The sequence below is a fragment of the Podarcis cretensis genome (genome assembly GCF_951804945.1).
Source record: "Podarcis cretensis genome assembly, chromosome: 1".
NCBI lineage: Eukaryota > Metazoa > Chordata > Lepidosauria > Squamata > Lacertidae > Podarcis > Podarcis cretensis.
In genome coordinates, this window is record NC_137170.1 from 35,024,218 (window position 1) to 35,032,487 (window position 8,270).

The 8,270-nt window shown below is 38.8% G+C and overlaps 1 pseudogene across 1 annotated transcript; it reads right to left on the reverse strand.

The window, feature by feature from the left end:
• Nucleotides 1-6,657: 6,657 nt before the first annotated feature.
• Nucleotides 6,658-6,914, reverse strand: LOC307211394 (26S proteasome complex subunit SEM1 pseudogene; annotated as a pseudogene). The gene has a single exon. The product of its transcript is annotated as a 26S proteasome complex subunit SEM1 pseudogene (transcript).
• Between the last annotated feature and the right edge of the window lie 1,356 nt (nucleotides 6,915-8,270).

Genomic DNA, 8,270 nt, shown 5'->3' on the forward strand with positions numbered 1-8,270 from the left:
AAACATGCCTTGCCCCCCCAGTCTTCTCTCATCGTCAATGTAAACCAATAAATATACAGAAAAAGAACCTACTCAATTGACACTGACATAAAAACCCCACAAACATATTTAAAAAACCCCAAACACAACAAAGACTGTGCACCCAGGTTGCCTGATGGACTTCATTTTTTTGCTCCACCATTGAGAAACAGTGACTGGGAAGCATCAGCTGCTGATTTTCTGCCTGTTGTAAATCTCTTAAGGACATAGAATCTGTGTCAGGAAAAAAGGTAGCAACCCCAATGGGGGGGGGATCCATCAAAAGATGTGCAGATGTGGTCTCATGTGTGTGAATGCTGGAATTTAACGGTTGAAAATATGGTAGCTGCCAGGCTACAACCACTTGCCTGGGAGTAAGTTCCACTGAACTCAACTGAAGTCTCTCTTTCCCCCCTCTTCTTCTTATATTCAATTTTTTATTTATACAAAACAAACACATTTGGGGGGGTATAATAATGGGCAGTCTAGTATGTCTGCTTCCAGCCAGCATTCTGTAACATTTCTCTGTTCAATATACAATCCCATCCCAGGCCATAGCTGTCAACGTTTCCCTTTTTTAAAGGGAAATTCCCTTACTCCGAATAGGATTCCTCGCAAGAAAAGGGAAAAGTTGACAGCTATTTTTTTTTTTATAATAATTTTTATTAATTTTCCAATTTTAAGACAAAACAACAACAACATAAGAACATCAACAAATACAAACAAACACACAAATATACTTTCTTAACCTCATTTTCATAAACCTCCTTTCTCGGACTTCCCCATACCTCACCCTTTTTGCATCCTTATTTTACAGTTTTTCAGCAACCCTTTTTACCAATTAAATTTAAACTTATTATCCTTCTCAATTTCCCCTTAAATCATCAAACAGTTTCAGCTGTAATTCTGCATCTTCCTTCCCCTTGGCATTTTAGCACTCCTCAATTTTGTAACAGTTCTTAAGATATACTTTAAACTTCTTCCAATCTTCCTCCACCGTCTCTTTCTCTTGGTCACGGATTCTGCCAGTCATTTCTGCCAGTCCCATAAAGTCAATCACTTTCGTCTGCCATTCTTCCAGTGTGGGTAATTCTTGTGTCTTCCAATACTTTGCTAGAAGAATCCTTGCTGCTGTAGTAGCGTACATAAAAAAAGTCTTATCCTTCCTTTACACCAATTGGCCGACCATGCCCAAGAGAAATGCCTCCGGTTTCTTATGAAAAGTACATTTAAGTACCTTCTTAATTTCATTATAAATCATTTCCCAAAAGGCTTTAATCTTTGGGCAGGTCCACCAAAGGTGAAAGAAGGTGCCTTCAGTCTCATTACATTTCCAACATTTATTATTGGGCAGATGATAAATCTTCGCAAGCTTGACTGGGGTCATGTACCACCTGTAAATCATTTTCATAATATTTTCTCTTAGGGCATTACATGCCGTAAATTTAATACCGGTGGTCCATAACTGTTCCCAGTCAGCAAACATAATGTCATGGCCTATGTCCTGTGCCCATTTAATCATAGCTGACTTAACTGTCTCATCTATTGTATTCCACCTCAGCAGCAGATTATACATTCTTGATAAATTCTTAGTATTGGGTTCTAACAATTCTGTTTCTAATTTCGATTTCTCCACCTGGAAGCCAATTTTCCTGTCTTGTTTAAAGGTCTCCATTATTTGATAATAATGGAGCCAGTCTCGTACCTTGGACTTTATTTTCTCAAAACTCTGTAATTTGAATTTGCCACTTTCTTGTTCTAAAATTTCAAAATATTTTGGCCATTTGGATTCCATATTAAGTTTCTTCACCTCCTTAGCCTCCATTGGTGATAACCACCTGGGAGTTTTATTTTCCAGCAAGTCCTTATATCGAATCCACACATTGTATAATGCTTTCCTAACAATATGGTTTTTGAAACCCTTGTGAACTTTAACCTTGTCGTACCATATATATGCATGCCAACCAAACCTATTTTCGAATCCTTCCAAGTCCAGAAAGTCTGCATTCTCAAGAAGTAGCCAATCTTTCAACCAGCAGAAAGCTGCCGATTCATAGTGCAGTCTTAAGTCCGGCAGGGCAAACCCCCCTCTTTCTTTTGCATCAGTAAGTATCTTAAATTTTATTCTGGGCTTTTTGCCCTGCCAGACGAATTTAGATATATCTTTCTGCCACTTCTTGAAACAGTCTAGTTTATCCACAATTTGTAATGTCTGAAACAAAAATAACATTCTAGGCAATACATTCATTTTAATCACTAAGATTCGGCCTAACAAGGAAAGCTTCAAGTTCGACCATATTTCTAGATCTTTCTTTACCTCTGTCCAACATTTGTCATAATTGTCTTTAAATAAGTTCACATTCTTAGATGTCATGTTAATCCCCAAATATTTTACTTTCTTTGCCACCATTAACCCAGTTTCATTTTGAAAACTCTCTCTTTCAACATTTGTTAGATTTTTTTCCAAAACTTTAGTTTTTTGTTTGTTCAGCTTAAATCCTGCCACCTGACCAAAGACTTGGATTAACTCTAAGACTCTTTTTGTACTAGTGTCTGGCTCTTGTAAAGTCAATACTAAATCATCTGCAAATGCCTTCAATTTATAATGTTTGGCTCCGACCTGAACTCCTTTTACCAGCTGGTCCCCCCTGATCATATTCAACAAAACCTCCAGGACTGATATAAAAAGTAATGGGGATATTGGGCACCCCTGCCGTGTCCCTTTTTCTATAGAAAGTTCATCAGTAACCACATTATTTACAATTAACTTTGCCTTTTGTTCAGAATATATTGCACCTATACCATTTTCAAACCTTTGGCCTACCCCCATCCCGTGGAGATTCTTCTTCATAAAGTTCCAAGAAATATTATCAAAGGCTTTCTCCGCGTCCACAAAAATTAAAACTGCCTTTGTATTAATATTTACAGTCAGCAGTTCCATAATGTCAATTATGTTCCTTACATTGTCTGATAAATGTCTTCCTGGGAGAAAGCCTGCCTGATCCTTATGAATCTCCTCCACCAACACTTTCTTCAGTCTTTTTGCTAAAATGTCGGCAAATATTTTGTAATCCACGTTAAGTAACGATATAGGGCGGTAGTTCTTGATCTGATTTTTTTCAGTTTCAGTCTTTGGTATAAGTGTAATAAAAGCTTCTTTCCACGATTCAGGTGCCTTTTTCCCCTCTAATATTTCATTACAAACCTCCTTAAGCGGCTGTATTAACCATTCCTTCAATGCTTTATAGTATCTGGAGGTTAGTCCGTCTGGTCCTGGAGATTTCCCTAGTTGCATACTTTGAATGGCACCCTCTATTTCTTGATCTGTTATTTTCTCATTTAGAACCAACATACTTTGTTGCGAAATTTTTTGTAATCCATGTTTCTTAAGAAAGTCTTCTATATCTCCTTCGTTTTCCGGCCCTTGAGCATATAATCTTCTGAAATAGCTCTGAAAACAGTTGCTGATCTCATTTGGTTTAAAAATGTTCTTTCCATCCACCTCCAAGCTTGTGACTGTGTTCAATTTCTGTCTCTTCTTCAATTGCCATGCTAAAAGTTTCCCACATTTGTCCGCTGATTCAAATGTCCTCTGTCTCATTTGCTTAATTTTCCATTCTATCTCCTGGTTCATCAGTTCCATATACTGCATCTGGTAAAACTTGATTTCTCTCAAAATCTCATGAGACTTTGGTTTAGACCTCAATTTCTTTTCTCCTTCTTTTATTTTTTCCAAAATCTTATCTTTCTTCTCATTTTGTTTCTTCCTCTTTAAGGAATTCTGTTGTATTAGGAAACCTCGCATCACGGCCTTGCTTGCATCCCAAATCACTCTTTTCTCAACATCTGTCCTCAGATTTATCTCAAAGTAGTCCTTCAAAGTTTTTTGGGCCTTTTTGTAAATCTCGACATCTCTAAACAGGGTGTCATTCATTCTCCATCTGAAGGAACCAGCTGTTGTTAATTTCATTTCCATCTTTACTGCGTTATGGTCGGAGCATGTCTTTGGGCAGATTTCCACTTTTTTTATCTTTGGAGCCATTCCACTAGTAGTCCAAATTTGATCTATTCTTGTCCATGTCATCTGAGCCTCAGAAAAGAATGTTCCCTCTCTCTCAAGAGGATTTCTTATTCTCCAGATGTCAATCAAGTCCATATTTTCGGTCATTTCAAAGAAAGTCTTAGGTAGTCTCCCATCTTTAGAAACCACCTGTCTTTGTGCTTTGTCCATATTTGTAGAAACCACGCCATTCATATCTCCTAATAAGATCACCTTATAATCCAGATAGTCCATTAATGTCTCATGCAATTTCTTATAAAATTCTGCCTTCCCTTCATTTGGTGCATAAATGCCAACTATCAAAAATTTTTCTCCTTGGATTTGTATCTCAATTGCCAAAATTCTTCCATGCTCATCTTTAAAAATCAATTTTGGGGCCAATTTCTCCTTTACATAGATCACCACTCCTCTTTTCTTAACTTTATCTGATGAAATAAATTCCTGTCCTAATCTTTTATTTATAAGCAATCTTCTATGTGCCCTTGTCACATGGGTTTCTTGTAAACAAATTAAATCCAATTGTTCTCTTTTCAAAATGTGGAAAACCTCACGTCTTTTTCTGGGAAGGTTCAGTCCATTACAATTCCAGGTTAAAAATTGCAGAGACATAATTAATTAATTACCTCCAGTTGCTCCCTGCAACTGTTCTTCTTCCGTTGGTGACTTAAGTCCAAATGTCAGGTTTCCAAGATCTGTTTCAGAAGTCGATTCCAACACTCCTTTCACCAGGTCCTCCTCGTTTCTATCAAGGAATTGTTCTTTATCTTGCACTGTTTTTATTTTAACTTTCTTTCCTTTGAAGTTAAAAGACAGGCCTTGTGGAAATTCCCACCTAAAAGGTATGTTGTTCTTCTTCAGCAGGTCAACCAGATTCTTATAGAAGGTTCTTACCTCCAGAATGTATTTTGGGATGTCCTTGTAGATTTGCACCGAAGCGTTTCCGATCTGAAGAGTTCTCTGGTAATGCAAGTTTAATATTTTATCTCTTTCCTCCTTGGATCTCAAAGTTATCAGACAATCCCTTGGAATCTTCCTGCCTTGCCTTCTACCCAATCTGAAGGCAGTTGTTATCTTAAATTCATCTTCCTCTGACTTTACCTGCCAAAATTCTGAAAATTATTTGGTGAGAAAGTCCACAAGGTTGTCCCCCTCACTTTCGGGAACCAATCTAAGTCTCAGATTCTTCTCCTTCCTCTGCATCTCCCACAAAGACAAGGCCGCCTCATGTTGGTCAAGCTTCCTACAAACTGGTATTCAACTTTCCTGTGTGGTTTCTGCAGTAAATTTGGCTTCTTCCGCAATTTTTCGGATTGTGGCGTTTTCTTGAACCAATTTATTTATGGTTTCTGTATTAGACGTAATGCTCTTAGTATTTAAGTCTAATTTTGTTGTAAGTTCTGTCAGTTGTTTGGTATTTTCCGTGCTCTGTCTTGTTAAGTTTTCTAAAGATTCATTTATTTTAAGCAGTGCTTGTGTCACTGAATACATGAATACGTTTATTCCTTTCTCCTGTCCAGCTGCGCCTGTTGGCAATAAGGCAGATATTGAGCCCCTTTTCTTTTGTGCAGCTTTAGCTTTAGATCTTGCTGCTATCTCTTCTGCGGAGCCGCTCATATCCCAAGGTCGTTCCCACAGGAACAGCTCTTAAGTGGAAAAATCCAATGACTTACTTTTTCGCAGTCTATATTACAACTGATACCTTTCAACCCTCTAGAGGGAGCAGTTCAATGTATCCAATAGGCAGAAGAAACAAAGGAACCAAAAGCCCTCAGAGGGAAAAAGATTTTAACAACAATCTTTCAATCTTCTAATTGCAACAATGTTATTTCTTTAAAGTCCCAAAAGTTGTATCCAATAAAGTCCAATAATGTCTGCGCTTTGCAGCAGGTCTTATCTGACAGTCCCCTGTCAAAGTGCTTCGCCCCGGCAGTCTGTTCCCAGAGTCAGAGACAGCAGAGATTTTTTAATTAAATTTTCTCTCATGCAGGTAAACCAAATTCCCTTTTCTTCCCCCCCTGCTCCTGCTTGCTGGGGGGGGGGAATTAAAGTTCAATGTCAAAGTTAAGCAGTTCAAAAAGTTCAAAGTTACTTTTCCTTCAATTGCAGCTTTCCAATTCCGTTGCTTTAAAAATCATGCAGTCCGGGGGAGGCAGACTTCCTTTATTTACCGTCCCCCGATTTCGGCCAAATTTCAAATACTTTTGTAATCCCAGTAAGGTTTCCAATCCTACTTACGGGTATTTCAATTTCAGACCAAATTTCAGGAAGGAATCGGCGCTCTCCGCTAATGGCGACGCAGCTTCACTCCACGGGCTGGGTAACGACTCTCAGCACCGCACGCACCCCGATGCCACTCCGGAGCCTTTAAAAAGGCTCCTTAACAGTAAAGGGGGGAGCAAATGGTGCCCACCGAGTCTCCTTGTTCACAGGCTTCTGCGCCTGTGATTTTAGGGGTCCCCGCTTCGCCGTAGCGGTCAGACCCGAACTCGCGGAGTAGTCCTCCTCCGGAGATCGAAGGGAGGACCGCCATTAAGCGCTGGCGCCGACCGGAAGTCAAAAAGTTGACAGCTATGTCCCAGGCTGCAGCATTGCTGAAAGCTATGAGCTTTCCATCTTGTAGCCGTGTTTTTCTAATTCAGCTCTTAGCTGATTGGAGAAATCATCTTCCACATGGTCATCATTCCAATTGTCTTCCCACACACATGCATCTTCATCTAAACCAGCCCAGTCTTCAGCCGGGAACTCCTCGAACTCGTCATCCTCCTCCAAGAGTCCCAAGTCGACAGGCTGTTTCTTCTCCAACTTCATCAACCTCACGCCATTCTAGAGCCCACCAGCAACTTTCCCACTCTTTTGCTCCCCTGGCTGGAGTCACTTCTGAGTAAACACACATAGAATTACACTGTAAAAGTATTCTTGGTGTTTACAGTGTACAATGCAAACTAGATGTTAGTTTATCCCCACGTGACACCTGTTGGATCTTGAATGTAACATTTACATACAATCATGTAAGAGGAGTTGTAGTCAATCAAACATGTTTCCAAAATGCTGTTGAAGTTCAATCTCACAATATGTGCTTCATTCGCATGTATGTATATATCTGTATCTATATATATAACACCTAAATATCATTGTACTTTCTGAATGCAGAAAGAAATAAAAATCAATCCAGTCAATGGAATAGAATGAAAATAAGATGAGAACCAGGTATCATTAGCACAACCTGTTAACATTATAAAACATTTACAAAATTAACATTACAAATCAAATGTAGATTTAATTTCACAATTTGTCTTCCTCCTTAATAATGTTAAGAACCATGCTCTTATAAAACCCAGTGTTAATTACAGTAAAATCCATCAAATCAAATTAAACATTTGGAATCAATAGTGGTTATCCACCTACTGTTCCTAATGGCAATCATGTCTTTTGATGAGTGTTTCCAATATGCCTTACTTTTATCACCTTCCCCAACTTTCAGTGAACCCAATGTATGCTAATTCACACCTGATAACAATTGGCTTTTGCCTGGACTAACCCTCTGAAGCTGATGATAAAATGTGTCAGCTGAGATCTTTTTTTCAAGAAGCTGCTAAAAAATTTCGCATTTGGCCAGCTTGATTACAATGCCAGATGAAAGGAAACTGAATAAATATACCTGCGTTATTACTCATCTCACTCCTACATTTTGCTTAATAAGTTATGATGTGTTGTCCATTACATTATATTTTAAAAAGGAAATCTTAATGCTTACTTTGGAACTTGCAAGCCATCACTTGTGTCCTATACAATCCTATGCATACCTACCATACATAAGACCCAGCGATTGCAATGAGGCATACTCTTAGGCCAAGTGGGTATAGGACTGCAGCCTCAGTAATCTTTACAGGTCTTTTTTTTCATGTGTCTTTAGGCCCTAGATATGTAGGAGATAGTCAAACTACTTACAGTATCTATTTATCCCAGTATTGGTTACTCTGGCTACTAGCAGCTCTCCAGAGTCTCCAGCAGGCCTCTCTCATATCTCCTGCTAGCTGATCCTCTGTAACTGAGGTGACAGAATGAATTTGGTGTTGGTTGGGAAAGCAAATGAAAAAGTATGCCAAAATCCAGATTTGGGGCAAGTGCTCTTTGGTGAGAGAACTTCAGCAGAGATTTAAAATCACAAAACATGCAGCAAAGTAAAGCATGG